At 36.4% G+C, this 24,535-nt stretch overlaps 1 pseudogene; it reads right to left on the reverse strand.

The window, feature by feature from the left end:
- Positions 1-943: 943 nt before the first annotated feature.
- On the reverse strand, positions 944-23,835 carry LOC149840506 (putative DNA primase large subunit; annotated as a pseudogene).
- Positions 23,836-24,535: the final 700 nt, after the last annotated feature.

Raw genomic sequence — 24,535 nt, forward strand, 5'->3', positions numbered from 1 at the left:
CCGATGACGAGGAGGCGACGAACAAGAACCACATAGAGAAAGAGATAGAGAGAGGGGAGAGTTAGGTTTTTTTTTCCAATAACGATGGGTTTCCAGGGGGAGTCGGAGAGGGTGGTGGGCGAGGAGAGGAGGCATCCATCATGTCGTAAGCCATCGCCAGACATCTTCACGCTGCCTCCGTCATCGGACCACCGCACGCAGCATTAGGGTTAAGCAATGCCATCGTCATCGCTCAGAGTGAAGAGGGGAAAATCCCGTCCAGCGAGTCATAGGGAGAGAGTGTGTCGGGCGAGAGAGGCGCCCATCGAGGAAACTTCATTTCGCTCGTCCCTGTTACTTTTGTAACAGAGGGGAGGGTGGAACGAAAATAACATGGGTTAATGGATGCGGCGAACGCACAAAACACTGTCCGCCGCATCCAATGTTTGTTAAAAAATGTGTTCTTAACGTCTTTTTTGTCCCGTGCGTACTACCAAACATACCCTAAGGCCATACTCAAGACTACTTATGGATATGTCCACGCAAACAGTCCACAGCATACAAACTCTTTTTCCAATGGCACAACTTTAGAAACATTGGATACACTAATCTGGTGTTAGTCCTGAGCATACAAACACGTTGCTATGAGCCTATGTAGCCAACATTCTTCATGACCAAGGCAAGTTATCAGGGATTGTGCTAATCTATTCCTATAACTACAACTCACAAATTACAGATCACTCGATTGATGCAAACACCAAGTTGTGATTATGTTACTATGCCCAGTAGATCGGTGAGAAATTTGCACTACCGTGCCACTTAATGATCATGCTGGACTCAACTAAACAAAGAAGAAACAGCCTTCATGGAAAAAACTGGCCTGCTCAAGAACAGTGGTGACTGAACCATAACTCACAGGATTGGATTGCAGAAATTAACAGAGAAGACTATGGCACAGGATGACTCAAGAACCACCACTGGCAGCATCAACCTTAGGCTGTAGTATCATTAGGCTGTCAATGAAGTACTGATTTGGATGGTTGATTCCGAAATCGTGTGAGCAGGAATGGATAGCCTCAAATGTCAAGGTGCAGGCCAACTGCAAGTCCACAAATTTATCCATGATGTATCTGGGAAGGCCATATTAAAAACTTTATGGAAGAAAATAGTGCAACACTTCATGTTCGTTTCCGTTCATTCTAGACAAGGCACTGGAAGGCTCTACCTTTAGGACCAACATGAAAGAGGAACCATGGTGAAAAAGATATGCAATAAAACACAGGGGGGGAGTTCGGATGACACATTGCAAAAAGTGCTTTTTTTAAAAAAAACTTGGATTTTTCATTATTGATATACAGTGAAAGAAATTAGTTGCCAACAAGAAGAATAACAGACCTGGTAATGCCGGCTCCGAACCTTGTCCATTATGTCATCAATAGATCGACCATTGACTCCCATATAGACTAACACAGCTCTAAGGTTCTCCTCACTGACAAACATGGACGCACAGAGGCAAGCAGAAGTAAAACAAGGCTGAGAAAACTGTCAAAACTTCAGCTATATGCAACACCAACTGCGTATCATGTTCTTTTCCCCTTTTTTTGACTGGAAGCACTGAATTGAGCACTAAAAGTTACAACCATCTACAATTATTTTTGCCGAATTTGTTGGACTACAGTGCTGAACCCTTTTTTCAAGATTCTTTTACAATAATGTACAAGCAAACACTAAGGCATATTTAAGGGGGCGACTAAAATTTCACTTCACCAAGATAAAAGGATGCCAATGAGACATAACATCCACATGAAGGAAAAGGACTGCATCACTATCACATAAACGAACACAAAGACAGATATATAAAGGCAGAATACTCTGAAAGAATATGAAGATTGACCAGGGCCACGTTTTGAGTTTTAAGATTTAACTCAATGTTTAAGTTTGAACTGCTATTCTTTATCATTGCAAAGAATGCATCCGCATTCAAAAGCATATATTGTAACTTCAATTTTATGGTTCATTGCCATCTTTGCTTGGAGCAGAAAAAATGGCAATATAGTTCCTGATAAATTCCAAACAGGAACACACACTCACACACAAACACAAAGGCACAGATACGTACATATTATTTTCTCTCTCTCTCTCTCTCTATATATATATATATATATATATATAGGGAAACTGGAATATGTTTAACAACCAACTATGTTTGCTGGTATGAATCGAGATTTTCATAGTATTTTTTTTGCAAAGCTAACCCTGCAGATGCATTCCGCGTGGTCCATTTGCTAGGAATCAATTGTTTGATCATCTTAATCGGATAAAAAAATGTGATTTTTTATGCTTGAATATTTATGAAAATGCTAAGCCGTTGATTTTCAACCCTTAAAAGATTCTTCTCATACATTGTAATCGGATGATCAAGAGTCTGTTTCTATGTAGCATCTACATCATATCCGTACGGCTTAGTCACATGGGTGCGGGTGAGGGTGAGGGTGCGGGGATGCAGCACTTTAAAAAAACATGGGTGCGGCAAAAAAAAAAAAATCGGACCCAGGTCGGATTCGGATCCGACCCGGATCTAAACCCAATAAAACATACCCTGCGTGCTTATTTGAAGCACGCAGGGTAGGGTTTCTCATTCGAGAAACCCTCCCCACGCTGCTCACTCTCTCTCCTCGCTCGCCTTCTCCCCCCGCCGCAGGCTCCCTCTCTCTCGTTCGTTTTCCGGCCACCTGCCGCAGACAAGCCCCACGTGCGGCGAGCCTTGGATTTTCGGCCACCCGACGCCGGTCCTTCCTGTGCCAGCGATGCGACCTCCGCCCCCCTTTCAGGTGAGCTCCCTCTCACCTCTCTCTTTCCTCGTTGTCTTCTTCTTTTCTTCTTCTTCGGGCGAGCCGCCATCGATCAGATTTTCTTTTTTTTTTACATAAATGACCCTAGGTGCGGTCACGCACCCAAGGTCGGGTTGACAGCACCAGGTGTCGCACCCACAGGCGCACCCACGTCGCGTCGACGCGGGTGCGGCACCTGGTTAGCCGAATCCCTATGACATAGCCGTACGGTGAAATTTTCAAAAAAAGTAAAAAAAAAACTATGAAAATCTTGGTTCATACTAGTAAACATATTTGGTTGGTAAAAAATATTTTAGTTACCCTATATATATATATATGATAATCTAACATTAAACTAGTAGTGTTTAACATTAGATAGATTCAACCATATTAAAATGACTAAAATATCTTTAAAAGTGTGGCATTTTGAAAATGTATGGTTACTTTTTGAGGTAAAAAAGGTAAGCTTGATAGATTCATAAAGTTACTCTTTTGAAAAAGGTGACTTTTCAATTTCCTCCAAGTTCAAAAGACCTATAACGCCCAAAAAGTTAGCCACGCATTTTCTAGTCATTTTAATATGGTTGAATTCATCTAATGTTAAATACTAGTTTAATGTTAGATTAACCCATATATATAAAGAGAGTAGAGCGTAGGTGCTTGTGATACGTGTTTGATGGGTTTTTCTGCTCTTTCGACATTTTTTTCCAGTTCCGACACGAGGAATCCACACCTGGATCATGTGTTTTTGATGAAAAAAATGATATTTGGAGCCTAAAAATTTTACAAAGATTTTGGACCATTTATTTTTCAAACCTTATAAAAACCCACCTGTGTCGGAATCGAACACTTCAAGAGCTGATCCCTATAAAATTACATACATAGATCACATCTGTATGGTCAGAATTTAAAAATAAAATGAAAAAACCCATCAAGCACATATCACAAGCACCTAATGTTCAAGCACCTACGCTATATATATATATATGTGTGTGTGTGTGTGTGTAAAGCAGGAAAAGGTACCTGAAATGGCGATATGGACAACCATGATGATCACCAACACCAGGAGTCGATGTAATGATCCTTTGACAAGAATATGGTATGTAGTCCTGAACTAACCACTAAGAGAAAGTTTGAATTCGGTGTATGTTACCGTTCTTTTTCCTTCTTTCCCATAGTTATGGCATATATTGTAAGCATATTCTTTCTCGAACCTTTCAGATCCAACCTAGTTGAGAGGTTAACAACCATTACATTGGTTAAGTGCCACTCAGGATAATCTAAATGCATCAAACATAAAGCACTTGCCTTTCCACAACTTCATATCTGTGTGTTTTTTGTCAGTGTGGGAGCTTTTTGTGTGTTCATGTGTGTGCGTATTTGAGAGAGAGAGAGAAATGAAGAAAGCTGTATTTCCATATGCATCAAATAATAAAGAACAAGACATCATGCATAACTCACCTTTTTAGAGAATTCAGCCCTCCAAAATGCCAGAGCATCATCCAACTTCAATCCAACAACCTAAACCATTGTAATATTTTGGTATTAGACAGTATAAAGAATGCAATAAATTTGTCTCAAGATCAAAAAAGAAAACTTGTCAACCAGTTATTTATAGCTTTTGATGCCCCTAGACCACAAGCAATCCTCAAATATGTGCAGAGGGAGCAAAATCAAACCTCTTAGCTAATAATAAGGACAATCAGCACATCTATGCATGAAGAAAATTTTCTCTGAGAATCAAAAGAATCAGTAAGATGATATGATGTTCCAAGCACTACAATGGTCAGCAAATTGGAAAAGATCTTGTTTCAAATTGAATTGATAATAAACAGGCTGGCATTTTTTTGGCATAGAGAAGCACATTGATAGAACTTCACATGAAAGGAAGGATTTTTTACATCTCTTTAAGAAAGATAGTGAAGAAATATAACAAAAGCTGCTAAAGACCAAGTCAAAAGTTAAATTAAAGAGTGACTTCACTTCATCAGACATGAAAAAGTCACAAGCTATGTAACCGGGACACGGCACTTAGGATGCCGTACCCATGTCGGCACGGGTACTGGTACCTGGAGACGGCAAATGCCGTGTCCTATATTATATTATATATTTTCAATATATAATATATATTTTCAATATATAATATATATTTTCAATATATAATATATATTTTAGATATATAATAGATATTTTCAGTATATATTTTAGATATATAAGCTATGTCACAGGGATTCGGACAGACAGGTGCTGCACCTGCGTCGACGCAACACGACGTGGGTGCGGGTGCGGCACCCGGTGCGGTCAACCCAACCCTGGGTGCGGTCAACGCACCCAAGGTCATTTTAGTTCATTTTTCCCATTTTTTGAAAATTGAGCAAAGAAATTCAAAACCCTAAATTGTGGAACCAAATCGCAGAAAAACCCTCAATCGCATAAACCCGAGTAAAGGGAAATCTCAAAAAGCGAAACAAAACAGGAATGGGGTCGGACAAAAACACGCCAAAGAAAAGGAGAAGGATCGAAAACAGAAAAATACCTTGAGTGAGCCTATCGATGCTCATAGACAGCTGATCTTGGCTTCGCCCCACCCTCTCCGACCGATCTTCGAAAACCCTAATTAGGGTTTCCAGCATCGACGAGATCCCTCTCCCCAACACCTCGGCACTTTCTCCGACCGCCTCCGTACCGGGGACGCTACCAAGGATGATCGTATTTTCGGATTCCGTCGACGATTTTCTAGCATCGTCGGCGTGTAGGGTTTCTGAAGAAGGATTTGCGTCCATGGTGGGCAGAGTTTTCCATGGCAGAATCCCTTGGAATATTTGAATTTGCAAGGAAATAAAAAAACAAAAATAAAAATAAAAAAGTGAAAACACCATATTTTTTCGGAAGCACATCAGGTCATGCTGAACATGAGCGTTTTTGCTCACGCTGGCCATCCGATTTGCATTTTAAAAAGCTCAAAACTCAACAAAACCACGTGGCATTCATCCAAAATGCAAACAGATGGCCACGATGTCGACATGAGCAAAAACGCTCATGTTCAGCATCACCTGATCTGCTTCCTATTTTTTCTACGATCAGGGTGAAAATGGGTCAGATCAGACAAGACAAAAAACCCAAATGATAAAAACGACTTCAGTTTTCGGTTCTGGATATGAAAATAATTTCAGACTCGTATTGTGTGTCAGGTCGGGGTTTAGTGGGTTGGGTCTTTACCGGTTCCGGTATGAATTGAATTAGGAAATAAATGCTCAAGTCCGTATCAGTTGGGTAGCAATTGGTTAAGATCTACACTAGTTTCAAATTTGGGTTGGGGTTCATATCTTGGCCTCCACCAACGCATGGGTCTATAACAATCAGGTAAGATCTAACCAGTTCAATCCGTCGCTTCTGATTGGATATACTTGAGTTTTGAGTCCAAACTTTAAAGTGATGTCTGGACCATAAGATTGGGTCTCAGTTCTTGAATTCGAATTTGGCTTGAGGATATCTGGTTGTCTCCAAGGCTTTGGGGATATAAGTGGATCGGAATCAGTTATGCGTGGTGATTACCAAACATAAATTGGATACAATATAACCGAAATTTCAGAACTAGTTAGGGAGAGGTTCAAATCCAGATCCAGTTAACTTTTTAGAGGGGGCGTGAACAGGTCAGATCAGATTAGGGACACAAACAGATTGGCTTTGATTGGAACTCCAATCCGAATCACACTTTATTTCCAGAGACGGGTTTTTAAAATAAGATCCGAAGGTGTGTGTGTATATATATATATATATATATATATATATATATATATATATATATATATATATATATATAGAAGGGGGGGGGGGCGGGTCTGGGGGTTCCCCCTGCACGGGTGAACAAGAGGGCCACGTGGGTCCCCGTCTATGTCACATGGGTGCGGGGTTGCGGCCATATATATATATATATTATATATATATATATTTACATTTTTGCCCCTGCTGCACCCCCGCACCTGGGTTTTTTGGAAGTGCCGCATCCCCGCACCCGCACCCGCACCCATGTGACATAGTATATAAGATGTATTTTAGATTATATGTAATATATATTTTAGATATATAATATATATTTTTTAGTATATATTTAACCATGTTCCCATAAGCACATTTTTTGGAAAAAGAAACTAAAGCACAAACATAATTTATTTAACCAAAAAAGGAAATAACATATTTATATATTCACAAGAATACCAATAAATAAAATAAATAATTTTTAATAATAACAAAATAAACAAAAAATTCAAGTAAACCTCACTACAAAACACTCAAAGACACACTATATGTCTAGCCGTTCCAAGCCCAACAACTAGTTGGTCATTCAAAAAGTGACCAAAAAAAAAGAAAAAAGGAAAAAAATACAAAAATAAAATATTTAGCCAATGACCGAAAAACATAATCAAACCTAAAGTATAATTAGTAATCTAATAAGTATACTTAGAGTATATATATCCTAAAATATATAAAAGGTATACCTAAAGTATTCTTCAAATACAACTTAAATTAAATCTACAAGAACAAATAAAAAAAGAAAGAAAATACCTAAAGTACACTTTGGTGTACTTTGGTATGTACAAGACAAATACAACATAGGAAAATGCTACATATATCTTAACACTTCACGCCATAATATTATCCATGGAATACTAAAATTTGATAGTAACAAGTGTTGATCAAATGTTTGCCACATAATTTTAGACTGTGAACACTTATAACTCAATTTAGCTATTGTATGCAAAGCATTTTGCATCTTTAATATTATTTTGTAATACAGGCATTCCTATCCCTATCAACCTTTGGTATATATCCCTGAGGGTCACAGTTGCAGGATATCTACATACATAGAGGCATTTTACTACATTGTCGTCCATGACAATTTCTCTTTCTTGAGTATTAAGATGAAGTGGCATTAAATTTTATATTAGGTAGTACGTAAATCAATAAACTCCGCTGCTTTATTCAACGTTCTTTAGTTATTTTTTTCTCTAGAAGTTCCAATTTAGGCAGTGTTGTGGCCAGTCTCAGCACCTAGACTACCGTATCAGTTGACTAAATATACTGAAAATTTACTCTTCAAAGATAGACCTTTCAAATTCAACCTGAAAGAACATGCACTACCGTTGGACTTTGGAGAAGTACACTGCCAAGATTTTGGCAAGTCATTTCACAAGGTAACCAATTAACTAGTGTCAATCAGCTTCATAGCCAACACATACTGGAAGTCAAGATTAGCCATACATAACATTTGGAAGAGCACATTGTTAAAATGTATCATTCAACATTTGTAATATTATATATATTTTATATATATAAAGTATAATACATATTCATATATGGTATATATGATATGTATTATCCTAATTATATATATAAAATATATATTTCTCTATTTATAGGCATAGGGGTAGTTTAGACATTTCCAGTTTTACGCATATTCCATTTGGAATATGTTTGTAATTTTATTTTATTTTTTATTTTTTTCCTTTTTCGTGGTTTGCGCAACCTAGAATGGCTCCCCAAAGAGTCGTTGGGGAGCCCCCAACGGTCACAAATGTGACCGTTGGGGGCTCCCAACGACTCCTTTGGGAGCCCCCTAAGTGGCTCCTTTCTTGTGTTATAAATAGGGGTCTCCCCCTTTGTATTTTCTTATCCTTGAGGGAGCTTATGCTCCATTGTAATGGGGTTTTTACCCCTTGTCCATTATTTCTTCAATGATATGCAACTTATGACTTTATGTCATATTTTTCCCTTTTTATGGGTTAGCACATTATGTGCTTGTGTTGTTTCCCTTTAATGGGTATATTTGCACTTCACGTGCACAAGTATGGGTTCATTATTGAACCCAATGTATTCCAACTCATTTTCTAACATGATATCAAAGCCCGGTTGAGATCGAGTTGCTCTTTGGTGCATCGGGAAGCGTGGTGTTCAAGAATTTTAAAGAAAAATGGTGAAGTATTCATTTCTCTCTATTGTTTTTCTTATAGTTATTCGGTATGCATTCTATTTCTTTGATGTATTGTATGAAGAATTTAATATGTTCTTTGTTTTTTATGTGTGCTCTTTGTCATTAAGTCCTTTTATAAAAATTTGAGTTACTTGCTACTCCATTGAATCTTTTTCGTATGTTTTTCTTTGAAAATTTTTAAATGATAACTTGTTTTGCGAAAAATTAGATATATGATTGCTCAAAACTTGATTTAATCGGTCGGTAAAAAATTATGCCCTTTGGAACTTTGAATCTACTTTTTAAACCTAACCTTGTTTATGAGAATACCTTTATATGAATGTTTAGTCTTTAAAGAAAGGTATGTTAAGATTAAAATGTTTGTTAAATGTAGCTTTTTTGAAAATTGTTTGTCATATATGAAAAATTCCATATTATGTTCTCTTACCCAATGTGTCCGTTTTATATGAGCAACATTTAATTAAGAAAGTTTTTTTTTATATATAATACCGGTTGAATTAAGTTTTAAAATGGTCTTATGGAATATGGTGATTTTCTTTTCATCTTTACACTCTTAAGGATGTTTTCAACATTTAGAGAGCTCTCTCTCTTTTCAATAAGAGATATTTATATTTTTATGTTGTATTGTCTCTTGTGGGTTTGGGTGTTTGCCCTTTTGTTTGTTCATTAGTGAATGTTGTAAGTGCTTAATGCACTCCTTGCTTTTCGGCATATTTTCATTATAAAAGTTATGGTCTTCCCTAATGTTTATTGCGTACTTATTTCATTAGGAGTAGGTAAGAATCTATTAAGTCATGTTTTTTGATAAAACTAAGAGTTTTTTAATTTTTCCCTCAATAAATGTTTAATTTTTATTTATGCCATAGTACAATCTTATTTTATCATAAGGTTTTGTTAATGAATCTATTTTGTTGGGATTTCTTCCACTTTAATGGAGTTTTCCCCTTCGTTGGGAGTTTTATTTGTGTTTAAGCTCTCCTTAAGGAGCCTTTCGGTCCTTATAATCTTCTTGTGAGTATATACTCTTTTATGTAGATCTCATGATTGTTTATGAGTATCATTTTTAAGTTGCAATAGTAGATTTCATAAGTTTTTTGAACTTCACCATCTTTATGAATGCCTATATTGGCCTAAGTTTGTTATTTTCGAACTTCACCAACTTCACCGCTTAATTGCACCTTATATCTTTCATAGTTAAGGCTTGTTTGTTCCAAATCGGTTCGTACACATGATGTTGCTTAATATTTCATGTTATGTTTGTTGCATAATAAGCCTTTTTGGTGTACAAGACTTCTTTTGAAGATTAAGCATAATTTGTGGTTATGCAAAATTGTTTTGATGGATTATATTGGACCTTTGATTCAATTTGTTAATCGGTCCTCTTTGTAAAAAAAAAAATTTATTTGGAAAATGATTCCTTATGTGTTTATTGCCCTTCTTGTGGCATTTATGTTTGTCCATCACATGTTATTTAATGCATCATTGTTTTGGCCTTATTATTGTTTTATTAGAGATGTTTGTTGAGGTGAGTTATGGGCACCTCGTGTTATATCATTTTAGATTGTCCAAATTGCCATATTATAGATGGTGGTTGAGGTGAGTTATGGGCACCTTGGGACTCTAGAATGATTTGGTATATGATCTTTAATTATGAGTGTGACACTCGTTGTTATGTCTTTTTAGATTGTCCACTTACCATATTATAGATGGTGGTTGAGGTGAGTTATGGGCACCTTGGGACTCTAGAATGATTTGATATATGAGTGTGTCACTAGTTTGTTCTTGTGCCATTGATATTATGGATGCTTCTAAGTAAATGTGATGGACATATGGTATTTGAAACCTTAAATGTTTTAAGGTACTTTTAAAATCAAGATGTTTTGGGATTATAGCCCAACCTTTTATTTGTTTATGAATCTTATGAGTGCATTTGCACATTTGTGATTCCGTATGTGGTGCTCGTTGTGCATATGTGTTCTTGTGATTTTGCACATTCTAAGTGTTCTTGGTGTGTGTATGTTCACACATTTGTTCTCAAGAATTTTATTTTATCGATTATAGTATCTTGTTGAAGATATTTTTTACATGCATGTTATTGTTATGAGAATTCATTTTAAAAGGAGTATTGTTTTATTCGAGGTATTATTTTCATTACAAGTTTATTGCCTCAAAAGTCTTTTCCTTTTATGCCCATTATCTAAGTGTCATCATATGTAGACAAGAATTTTATTACACCTTCGTGTGTTTTTAGCCCTTTGTTGGCTTTTGCTCTCTTGGTCTAGTAGCTGAACACACTTGTCTTGAGTGTTTTTATATGTAGACAAGGCACGTTGATTCACACCATGGTGTGTGATTTTTAGCCTATGTTGGCGTTTGTGTCCTTGTTCTAGTCGCTTAAGATGTATGCTCATGGTTGGCTTATTTCACTCATTTCAAGTGCTATCATATGTAGACAAAAGATGTATTATGTGTTAAGCCCATGGTTGGCTTATTACTCTTGTTCTAGTAGCTGAACATACTTGGTTTTAAGTGTATTTTTTACGTAGACAAGAGATACTTTTTAGTCCATGTTGGCATGTATTTTCTTGTTCTTGTCGTAGATGCACTTATTTCAAGTATTATTATATGTAGACAAGAGGTTCTTTTACACACCTTTGTGTGTGTCTTTGGCCTTTAATGGCTTTATATTCTTGATCTAGTAGCTTATACACTTGATTTATGGGTTTTGAAGGACTAATGAGGAAGATGTTTGTAATGGATAAACTATTGTTGAAATTTGCAAAATTTCATTCATAACTTGTGTTTTTCAAGCAAATCATATTTTTGATATGCATGTCATGTTGGTTTCTTAGCATTTAATCTATATATTAAGTGCTTATGGTTTTTTCCACCCTTATATGCAAAATGTGTATTAAGTATGTCTTTCATAAATGATTTTAAAACCTTGTGAACTCTTGGGTTTATTTTGCCTAAAGTATGCTTGGAGACTTTGTTTCTCTTGCTTGTCACTTCATTACATATTTGAAGCATGTTCATTAATGAGTTCTTTGAGTATTAATTCATTTCATGATAAGTATATGCTCTTTATGGCCTTTTTGGGCCCTCATTCAATAAAGCATATGTATTTTATGCCTCTTCGTAGGCTTCTTGTGGTATCCCTTCGTGGATCTTTTTGTTATTCCTCATTATGGGGTTATATTTGTCCAATGTTGGACCTTATGAATGCATTATGCATTCTTGCAATTTATTTTTGCATAATGTGCTTCCGCTCATTTTTTTGTTTTAACATAATGTATGATTTAGAAACTTTGGTTTTCTAAATTTTTCGTTTCATGCTAAAGTAATTATCATATTATACATAAATTTTGCACCTTGTTAGGAATGTTCCTTTTTAAGTAAAGTGCAAAGGTATTTTTTACTTGTTCTTTGTTGGTTTCTTTTCTCAGGATCTTGAAGATAAGAGAAAAGGAAGTCCCTTGGATAGAAGGTGCTCATCGATAAAGACATTGGAGGAAGATATTTACAATGACATTCGTTCTGAAGGCTCTTGAAGCTTTGAGATTCTTCTTCTTGCCGTCTTCAACCTTTTCGTTCCCCCACGCAAAGCTTGAGGGGGGGTGTTAAAATGTATCATTCAACATTTGTAATATTATATATATTTTATATATATAAAGTATAATACATATTCATATATGGTATATATGATATGTATTATCCTAATTATATATATAAAATATATATTTCTCTATTTATAGGCATAGGGGTAGTTTAGACATTTCCAGTTTTACGCATATTCCATTTGGAATATGTTTGTAATTTTATTTTATTTTTTATTTTTTTCCTTTTTCGTGGTTTGCGCAACCTAGAATGGCTCCCCAAAGAGTCGTTGGGGAGCCCCCAACGGTCACAAATGTGACCGTTGGGGGCTCCCAACGACTCCTTTGGGAGCCCCCTAAGTGGCTCCTTTCTTGTGTTATAAATAGGGGTCTCCCCCTTTGTATTTTCTTATCCTTGAGGGAGCTTATGCTCCATTGTAATGGGGTTTTTACCCCTTGTCCATTATTTCTTCAATGATATGCAACTTATGACTTTATGTCATATTTTTCCCTTTTTATGGGTTAGCACATTATGTGCTTGTGTTGTTTCCCTTTAATGGGTATATTTGCACTTCACGTGCACAAGTATGGGTTCATTATTGAACCCAATGTATTCCAACTCATTTTCTAACACACATTTGGCATTTGAAACAAGTATATGTCGATTTATGAATACTTTTCAGCCATATTAGTGATGTGACAATCTAGTCCATGTTATGCCAGATATCCGACCCCTAACATTGCAAGCTGCAAAAAACAAATCACTTAGACACAGATGATTACAGATGCTTGTGGCCGTGAGGTTGAGGAATGTAATGAAACAAAAAAGAGTATAAAAAGAGTGCCTCTAAGGGCAACAAGAACACATAAGAATGCACAAATACAAAGAGCCTCTTATAGGTAAAATACAAACTCACAAGTCACAAGGAATTACACAAAAGCTACACAATATAAAAAATATATATCTTATTGATCACAAATATGCTTGAGAAAACATGTATAAACAATGGGGAAGATCCCCTATATATAGAGCCAAAAAGGAGAAGCAAGGCCAGGCCAACTAGCAGTTGGGCTAGTCCCAACAGCTAGAAAATAAAAAAAATTATAAGTAAAAAAAGAAGCTTTACAGAACTGCCTCTAATGCGCAGACCCTATTACAATTATGAAATGACTAAAATGACCCTAATCATAGTTGGCAAACCTGGCGAGTTGACTCGTGAATCGCCTGAGTCGACCCAGATAGGACCCCAACTGGGTCATCGATCCAGGACCATCGATCCACATGTCACTTATGTGTCTTTTGTCATGCATTTCATGGTTTTAATGCATAATGCTTATAAAAAGATAATTTTATAAAGAATCATAAATTTTTAAATCATACATATCAGCAATTATGTATAGTTGAATACTTATATAGCTTAGTCATTGATGTCATGTGCTGAACTTAGTGATTATACAGATTGGAGTTTGATTTTTTTCATGTCTTAACACTAAAAAATTCATGTCCTAACTCGTCCGAATTACCCAATCAACCCACTGACTCGCGAGTCAAGGGCCAAGCGATCCGGATCCGAGTCATGAGTTTGCCAACTTTGCCCCTAATGGGCATAACCTATTACATGTATATCCTAAATATAATATATATATACATATATATGATGTAAATGTAGTCATATACATGTACATTAACAAGGACAATCATGCAATCATTACAAAGTAGCCTCCAAATTTAAGACCACACGATTGTTAGTTAATGCTTGAGGCTTGCTTGAAGAATGTATCTAGCATGTTCATAGCAGCTAGTGACACTGACCTAGCTTCATGTTGCATTGACATTGCTTCTATGCTTCTCCATTTCATGTTTTCTCCACACCATTTTCAAAACATACACTCATGTAATAAGAATGTATGCAGTTTAATTGTTCTAATAGGTGCAATGCTAATGCAGCTTTGGCATCTTTCATAACACAAAGATGAGTGCATAATTCTCATAAAAATCAAGTCATGCATGAAGAAAAAATGCTTAAAACCTCATGCATGAATAAACAAAATCATTCATTAATGTGTATGTAAAATATAAGACAATCACAAGTGCACAAAGATCATATATCAATAAAGAAAAATCATGTATACAAACTTAAATTTCCCAAAATAACAAGATACTCATGATCACAAAGAAACAACCACATATAACCTTAATATTTCTCAAATACACAAATAAAGTATCTAGATTTCACAAAAGAGTGTATCAAAGAAAATTCAAACACAAGTTAAGCAAGATCTCATAAGATCACACATCTGAATAACACACAAAACCATTATACAACAACAACAACAACAACAACAACTACGCCTTCATCCCAAAACAATTGGGGTCAGCGATATGAACCAAAAAAAGAAATTCATTTTGGGTCTTCCACATGAATCCTTTTCCTAGAATCATTTCTATCCAATGCCATGTCCTCGGTGAGGTTCAAAGCATTCATATCCTTTCCTATCATCTCCATCCAAGTCTTCCTAGGCCTACCCGACCTCTTTTAACTAATATATTTTCCCATTTCTCCAACCTTCTAACTGGAGCATCATTAGGCCTTCGCCGAATATGTCCAAACCACCGTAAACGATTCTCTCGCATCTTATTTTCAATGGGTGCAACACCTACCTTCTTACGTATCTCCTCATTCCGAATCTTATCTTTTATTGTATTTCCACACATCCATCTAAGCATCCGCATCTCAGCTACACTCATTTTTTGAATATGATGTCTCTTGGCAGCCCAACATTCCGTACCATATAGTAAAGCGGGTCTAATAGTCGTCCTATAAAACTTTCCCTTCAACCACAATGGCATTTTACGATCGCACAGCACTCCAGTTGCACTTTTCCATTTCATCCACCCAACCTTTATCCTATGATTTACATCTCCATCAATTTCTCCATACTTTTGAATGATGGATCCCAAATATTTGAAATAATCATTCACCGGTATTTCTTGCTCACCAAGCTTCACTACACTCCCATCACTACTTCGTTGCTTACTAAACCGACATTCCATATATTCAGTCGTACTCTTATTCAACTTAAAACCTCTAGCTTCCAATATCTGTCTCCATAATTCTAACTTAGCATTAACCTCAGCTCTAGACTCATCAATCAAAACAATATCATCAGCAAACAACATACACCACGGTACATTTTCTTGAATTGATCTCGTAAGCTCATCCATCACTATCACAAATAGGAAAGGGCTTAAAGCAGATCCTTGATGTAACCCAACCGTTATCGGAAAATTGGTTGTCACCCCTCCACAAGTTCGGACATTGGTTACTACTCCTTCATACATATCTTTAATTATACTAATGTACTTGAGATAAACACCTTTTTTCATCATTATCCACCAGAGAACGTCCCTAGGTACTCTATCGTATGTCTTCTCTAAATCAATAAAAACCATATGCAAATCTTTGTTCCTCTCTCTATATCTTTCAATAAGTTGTCTAAGAAGATGTATAGCTTTCATAGTTGATCTTCCAGGCATAAAACCAAATTGATTCTCCGATATCATGACAACCTTCCTCAACCTAGACTCAATCATCCTCTCCCAAAGTTTCATAGTATGACTCATGAGTTTTATACCACGATAGTTTGTGCAATCTTGTATATCACCCTTATTCTTATATAAAGGCACCAAAGTACTCTTCCTCCACTCATTAGGCATCTTATTTGTTCGCCAAATCAAGTTAAAAAGATTTGTCAACCATTCTAAACCTTTTTCTCCCAAGCATTTCCAAGCCTCGATAGGTATACCATCTGGGCCAACTGCCCTTCTTGATTTCATTTTCTTCAAAGCCTCTGCAATTTCTTTCTTTTGAATCTTGCGCATGAAGTCACGATTTATCTCATGAAAAGGAATGGAGAAGTCTCCAAGATCTTGAGCATGACTATCATTAAATAGCTTATCAAAATAATCTTTCCATCTCTCCTTAATCTCCTCATCTTTGACTAAAACCCTTTGTGTTTCATCTTTGATACATCTAACCATACCCAAATCTCTCGATTTCCTATCTCTCATCTTTGCAAGCCTATAAATATCCTTCTCGCCTTCTTTGGTATCCAACTTGTCATAAACCTCCTTATATACCTTAGCCCTCGCGTTTCGAACTACTTTCTTAGCTTCCTTCTTTGCTATCATATACTTCTCCAAATTCTCATTATCACGACTCTTACTTAGATTTCTATAACACTCTCTTTTAACCTTAGTAGCTAATTTGACATCCTCGTTCCACCATGATGTATCCTTACCTAGTGGTGCACCGCCTTTAGACTCACCCAATACCTCCTTAGCCACTTTTCTCATGCCACCCGCTATCTTATTCCACATTGATTCTGAATCCTCCTCGAGACACCAATCAGCTTCCTTAACTACCTGCTCTACAAACATTCCTTGTTTAGCTCCTTTCAGTGCCCACCACTTAATTCTAGGATCTATCCTATGTCTATCCCTTTTGAGGCATTGTCTAATTCTAAGATCTAAAATTAAGACTCTATGTTGTGTAGCTACACTTTCTCCCGGTATAACCTTACAATCGATGCAACAACCCCTATCTCTCTTTCTAAGTAGGAAAAAATCTATCTGACTCGTATTAACCCCACTTTTAAATGTTACTATGTGAGACTCCCTCTTCCTAAACCAAGTGTTTGTTAAGATCATATCATAGGACAAACAAAAATCTAAAATCCTTTCTCCACTTTCATTTCTTTCTCCTATACCATAACCTCCATGGATACACTCAAATCCATCCCTACTAATGCCTACATGTCCATTAAGGTCACCGCCGATGAAAAGCTTTTCTCCATAAGATATCCCTTGTACTACTCCATCTAAATCTTCCCAAAATTGATGCTTAATGGAATCATCTAAACCTACTTGAGGTGCATAAACACTAATAATATTAATAATATCCGTACCTAATACTAATTTAATAAGTAAAATTCTATCACCCTTCCTACGGACCTCAACTACATTATCTATAAACTGACGACTCATAACAATCCCTACTCCATTCCTATTCCTATTTATTCCTGTATACCAAATCTTATATCCCCAAGGTTCTATCACTTTTGCTTTCTCACCTACCCGTTTGGTCTCTTGTAGACATAAAATATCAATCTTTCTCCTACACATAACATCTACTAACTCTACCAACTTACCAGTTAAAGACCCTATGTTCCAAGTGGCTAACCTAATTTTATGGTCTTGGACTAACTTCTTTACCCCCACCCGTCCAACAAAGTGAGAGAACCCTTGCCTATTTGACACCACACCCGGGCGCCGGTGTGACGCGTCGCTTCTGGGCGACGACCTAGCAACCCTTGCCCATTTATCACTGCCTCTGGGCCTAGAGAGTACAACGCGTCGCTCAGTAGGGAACGCCCCAACAAAATTCTCATATTGGTTCATTTTCATAGGGTATTAAAATAAATATTTCAAATCATATTAAAATATTTAACAAGATTGAAAAACAATACTAATATGAGTTCAATTAAGTCCAAGGTTAGGACAAAAAACACTACATTTTTGAAATCTTAGAAAAAACAAGAAATCATATATAAAGATTATTTCAACAAGCTCAAATATGCACTCATAATCAATCAAGAATCAAAGAATATCATAAAAAATTACAAACAATTTTCAATAAATTTCTTAAAAATCCATGAACAAATACTTTCATGTACATAATGCATGAGATAGGCAACATAAGCAAAATTAAATACATATAGAGTTTTTAAATACATATCGGATTAAGATTTCCTTGAATCCAAGCCATACCTCGATCAAGATTCCTCACGAAGCACGTACTCGAGCAAAGGGTCTCAAATCCACCACCAAAAGCCAAATTCCAAGATGATTATTCTTGGCTCTCATACCATGTTATGAAATGGCACGAAACCCGAGACACGAGAAACTAAAAATAACAACATAGATAAAATCCAAATTCATTATAAAAAAACATTTGGCTAGATACAATAGGCCATGAAAATACAAGAGAAGAAACAAGATATAAAATAAAATATTTTATTGATATGAAGTAAACACAAAAACATACAAGAAAAACCTCACTACAAACACACTCATACACACCTAAAACTGCCCATCACTCTCTCTCTTTTATAAAGCACACACTCACCAATATATATAAGAGAGGAAGAGGGAGAAAAAGGAGGGACTAGCCCAACGGCTAGATTGGTCAACATATTTTGACCAACAAAATACAAAAACAAAAAACAATCATTTAAAAAATGACTAAGAAATAAATAAAGTAAAATTCCTATTATATCCCTAATGGTGTACACTAAGTATACTCAATCTATACAATACCTAGGCTAATGATCAAACATTTAATAGATATATCAAAGACATACCTAGAATACAAAAGGAAATTCAAAAGATATATACAAAGGGAAAAAGGATATACAAGAGGATATACCAAGTAAACCTAGGTATACTTTGGTATGAAAATACATACCCAACAATACATATACCTTAACACAAAGTCATTTGGCATGGGTAGGAAGAGTGATTTTGAGAAGAAACAAACAACAAATTACTGTGCAGCACCAAATCAAGAGATGGATGAATTAATAAGTCTTGTCCTAGAAACCACCAAATCAACGTTCCAGCTTTAAACAGAAGACAGAAACATTCAATTGGAAAACTAATAAGACAAAAACTCCCACAGGTACCCAATTTTAGCCCCTAAAAACAACTCTTGCATGCACCAACTTTCTAAAAGGTTCGTAAATGCTATTTGCAGTTCCAAGCTAAGAGCTTAACCTGTTGGTTAAAATAAAACAAGTGCCTCGGACAGATGGCGACAAAACTGATTGGCAACAAGTGAGACCACCTAAGTTCAAAAGCCACAAATAATATGTAAAAATACAATATATCAAGCACAAAGGAAAATTATGAGATAATCCATATTATGATGAAGCAGTTGACATGAAAAATGACAAGCAATTAAACTTTTCGTACCTGATTCATAGCATCATAAGCATAACCTCGATGCAGATATACTGAATGGCCTGCAACTAGCTCAGGAACTTCCTCAAATGGAAACTTTTATAAATATATTTGAATCTTCCAATTGGAGACAGCTGAACAAAACCGTACTGTTGTATACAAATCAGAGTTCCACGATTATGCATTGCAAAGAGAAGCAAACCTTGAAAAAGAAGCTGTCAGCTGCAAATAAAAGTAATGGAAAAAATTGTCAAAATAGAGATAGACAATATATAGAAATTATTTTCAACTGTTACTGATGACCAAACAATAATATTAAAGAGTGCAAAGTAAGACGCACAAAAAAATGGGTTAAATAAATGGACTGGATATTAGGAAAAAAAGTATGTGTCCGAAGTTTGTCAACCCAAAGAAAGATGTTGTATTCGACACAGCCAATTCATTGCTGCTTCCATTGGAAATACTTACAGAAAGACATTCAACAATGCGAAATAAACATCCAAGGAAATAAATGCTAAATAATTAACAAAAAAGGGAAAAAATGGTACTAACACGGAGGTCAGATGAGAAGCACTGAAGATTGGTGTAAAATGATCAATGTACATAATAGATCAACATAATAATGATACAGTTATTAATCAAACTAGAAGTCTAGAACATTAACATGAAATAAGATCAGGATACTCATATCACACATTTTCAGTGTCAAGCATAAAGATAAAGCTTGTTTGAATCGCCACAGTCTATGGTACCTGGACACTCCATTTTATCCTCCGTACCCATGTCGACATGTGTTGACATGCATGTCCCCGTGTCGACATGTGTCGACACCTGGACATGCCATTTTACCCTCCGTACATACAAGTTTGTATTTAATTTATAATTATATTTTCGGTTTATAACTTTATATTTTCAGTATGTAATATATATTTTATATATAGCCGTGTCCCCATACCCACATCTTTTGGAATTGCTCTGTCGTACCCTCTGTACCCGTACCCAGGTGACATAGGCCACAGTACTTGATCACAGCAAAGAAATTTAATTGGCCCTACTAACATAAAACAAATCTCAATCACATGTTGCACACTGGCATCTAGATCCTAGACATGAAATTAGCAATGGAAAGAGAAAAAACATGTTGAATGCACTTATTACCTATTTATCACAATGCACATATAGAAAGAGAGAGAAACATGGTGTTAATGAATTTGACCCAGAGCAGGCTTGGGACACAATTCTTTCAAGTGTTGGAAAATCTGGAGGCAAGGTTGGAGATAATTTAGTTATAATACACACATTTAGTCTTTGAGTTGGCTGACTCAATCAATCAGTTCAGTCTTGCAAGGTATCAGATAGATTAACTTCAAGGTATAAAAAACACCATCAGCAAGGATCAACGTGTAGTTAGAGTTAGTTGGCCAGGCCCTTACTAATCAATTTATTTTTCAGAAAGCCATGCAAATGGAAGTATCATCTTGATTTCTTTTTTCAAGAAACTAGGTGTTGATGGGGATTGGCAAGAAACCTTCCAATTTATCATATATAATTGATAATTACAGCAATGGCACCCTAAAAGGAAGGCCAAATTGGCAAGGTATGGCATTCTTAGGTATTACAGTGTCCTTTTCAAGGACTAGAGTAACTATGGCAGATTAATGCCCACATCATCAACAGAAGATAATCCATGCACAATTTTATGGAGATAAGTACCAGAATGGAGGTGAACTGCAGGATCATGGTCCTAAGTTAAGATTCCCACCATATTACATAAATCAATGTGAAGAAAAAGTAAAAGATAATCCAGCATACATAATGCTCCTGTTTGTATCCCTGTATTTATAGCTCGTCCACTCTCTCAAAACTGGTAGATAACAACCTCATGCAACAAACTATGGGAAAAATATTAATGACTATGCAACACTATGCTTCCTTTTTGCTTCCGGCATTCAGAAAGCAATGTTTCCTTGAGAACAAAAGATAAAAATGATGGACAAAAACACAATACAAACACTCAAGGTCTTTAATATTGAGCTGGGATCAAAATTAAACATAAATAAAAATTAATATATGAAGGGCACCAATTAGTTATGGAGAATATGTTCATACCAGTAGGCAAAGTCTGGTTAAATGATCATGCAACTTGGCCTAGTTCATCCTTCACATCCTGTCAAAGTGGAAGGTAGGACTAGTTTGAGAGGAAAAAAAGTATCATAAAACAATAAATACTTGATACACAAGCTCTCATGGATGCACGCACACACAGACACATGCATATGAATATGAGCTGTCATGAATGACATCAAATTTGTCCCATATGGATGGTTAGATTCATGATCTCATATAGCCAAGAAAATCTGTTGGCCTATGTAATGGTTGCCAAATGATATAACCAGAGGCATTGGTTAGCTTGCCCCTTTTCTTTGCAACCTACTAAGTGGAACCAACTGAAGGGCACTAACGAGCTAACATAAGATTAATACAAGGAAATCATTACAGTTACATGTAACTACAGTTCGCATGCATAATATCCAAATTACAGGCTTTCGTTTGGTTTGAAATTTTGAATTGACCAACCAAATTCATGGATTAAAAACCATTTTACAGCATTTGATTGTTATCTCAATGCATACCCCTTTCATTGAACAACATGGGCATTACAACAAATATACAAGACAGAGAAACAATAATGAACATTGGCATCAAATGAGGCATAAAAGTGTACATTTACAGCATGAGAAAATAAAAGCAGCAAAAGGCAGACAAACCCCTCACATGAGAAGAACACAACAACAGGAAAAGCAAAATTTCCTAAAACAACATATTACCGTATTTTTTATTAACAAATAACAATGGACAACCCTTCTCGTAATTCAGAAAACTACTAATGCAATTTTGCTAAAAAGGAACTGAAAAAGGGAAAGGCTTCACACAGAAGTTAAACCCTCCAAATCAACTGTTCACAAGACAACCAATGTCCCATACACAGTTGCGGCATGAATTTTACACATGTATAACAGTATCCATCTTTGAGATGGGTGTGAGACTTGACTCAACAGGATTTATGGCATCACTCTTTAGCGGAAGAAAACATGTCCATATTAAAATCGCAAACTTCAAAGGAAAAGATGGAAAAAAACAAAATACAAACATCAAATAGGCATCACAATTTCTGTTGGAATTATAAATATTTCATGTTTCCTTTTTGTCACATACTATGCAATGCAGTAACAATGAAACCACGTGGATGAAAACAAACAATGTGTGTCGGGCACCTTGAATTCTTCATTGGTGAGTGCCTTGAGAGGCAGGTCACATTCGTTCATCAGCATTCTCTATAAATTCAATGAAAAGACTTCCTTGTGATATGGCCACAAACAATGGGGCGCAAAAAGAAACATCATCCAACTACTCATTTTGGCAATGATCTTGCCTGAGCTTCAGCACTTCCCAATTGAAAGCGTGAGCGGAAAAGGGTGGTCTCCATTGACAGAAACCATTTGCGCAGATCCTCTCTGGGAAATCAAAAGGGAACCAAGAAAATAAGTGCTGAAGCAACTTCGAGGACAGTCCACGTGACATATACAAAGCAAAGTAAACAAAAATGATTAAAAAGAATATTTACGTTCTGCAGTAAACTAGTCGCAGTACAAAGTGAAATGCTATCCTTGTTAACAATTTCCATAGCATTCAGATGCCGCATGTGCTCCCTCCATAGCACATTTATCTACCACAAATCAACGTGACAAAGCCATCAGCTCAACTTGTGGCTGATTCTAGTTCTTTATCTCATCAAAGGTAGTAGGTGGTTCTTGGACAAATTCTCGCAAAATTTGCATCTTAATAAAGCACAAACAAGAAAAGCCACGAGAATGATAGGACAACATCTGTCGAATTCTCGTAAGCACAAACAAGAAAAACAGTCTGTCGAATTCTCGTAAGCACGGAACAGCAGCAAATCAAAATCAATCAAAACGAATGCATTTTTTTCTAACAATTACCAGATTATCCATCTCATCGGCCTTCTTTACACGTGATAATTCATCAGAAATGCCATGAAGAACTGCATCAACAATTCCAGGACGCATCAGAAACATATGCCTAACTTCAAGAATGATGCACTCGACCTAAAATGCCACAAAATCCCTAGAAAACGGCCCCTGCTCTACGATCAACGACAGACATGCAAAACAAACCTTAAATTGAAACAATAGGACCTTAATTTACACGGATCGGCAATAACGGAAGCAACGAAATTGTAGAGAAAGTAGAAAACAGAGCACCTCGAAGACGATCTATCGCGAATAGCTCGAAATCTTCCAGTCTGACCTCCAACGGCGGGGCGGAACTGTAGAAAGAGAGAGTTGGGAGGGGAGTTTCTGAGGAACTCTTCCTCTGAGATCTCACGATCTCCATATCTTCTTCTTCTTCCCGTTTTTCGTCTCAGGGTATTTATAGCTTCGGGAGATGAAAATGGCGGGCAGGGGTTTGGGGACCTCTTTTTGGGAATTGGCGGATATATCCCTATGCTTTTATGTCAAGAGTACCCCTCTACTTTTGAAGAAAATACAGGAATAATTTTAGCCAAACCAAGCTTAAACTTAGACTCGGTCAGGCCGATTCTTGATCCCCTTATTCCGAGTCAGACGATTATGTAGGCCGTGGGTTTGATTTTTCGTCACCCTAACCTGGTTTATCGGACCCACCCCTCACCACCCAAGCTCATCTACCCCTCTCCTCTTCCACTTCTCCATTGCCGTCCATCGTCATTCTCATCGCTGTAATATCTCTCTGTGGCGGAATCTAAGTGGGCTATGTTGGGGATAGGGATGCACACGGGCTGAGGTTAGGATGGCTAGGCTTGATAAGAAATTTTGGATGTTTAAAGCTTGCCTCGGCTTAAGCTGAATACCTTTAATTTAAAATCTTTATAAAGTTTTTAAAAACAGTGTCAAAAGCCCTTTTGAAAAAGGAAAAGACAACAAGATTTGAACACATGCCAATTCCAAAAAAAGACCAACAACTTACCCATTAAAATATGACTTTTTTATAACCATATTATGAAAAAAAACAATACATATATATAATCTAGTTTCTTTATATACCTATGTGAGTT

This window comes from Nuphar pumila, chromosome 4 (assembly GCF_984573655.1).
Source record: "Nuphar pumila chromosome 4, dmNupPumi1.hap1.1, whole genome shotgun sequence".
Classification (NCBI taxonomy): Eukaryota; Viridiplantae; Streptophyta; class Magnoliopsida; order Nymphaeales; family Nymphaeaceae; genus Nuphar; species Nuphar pumila.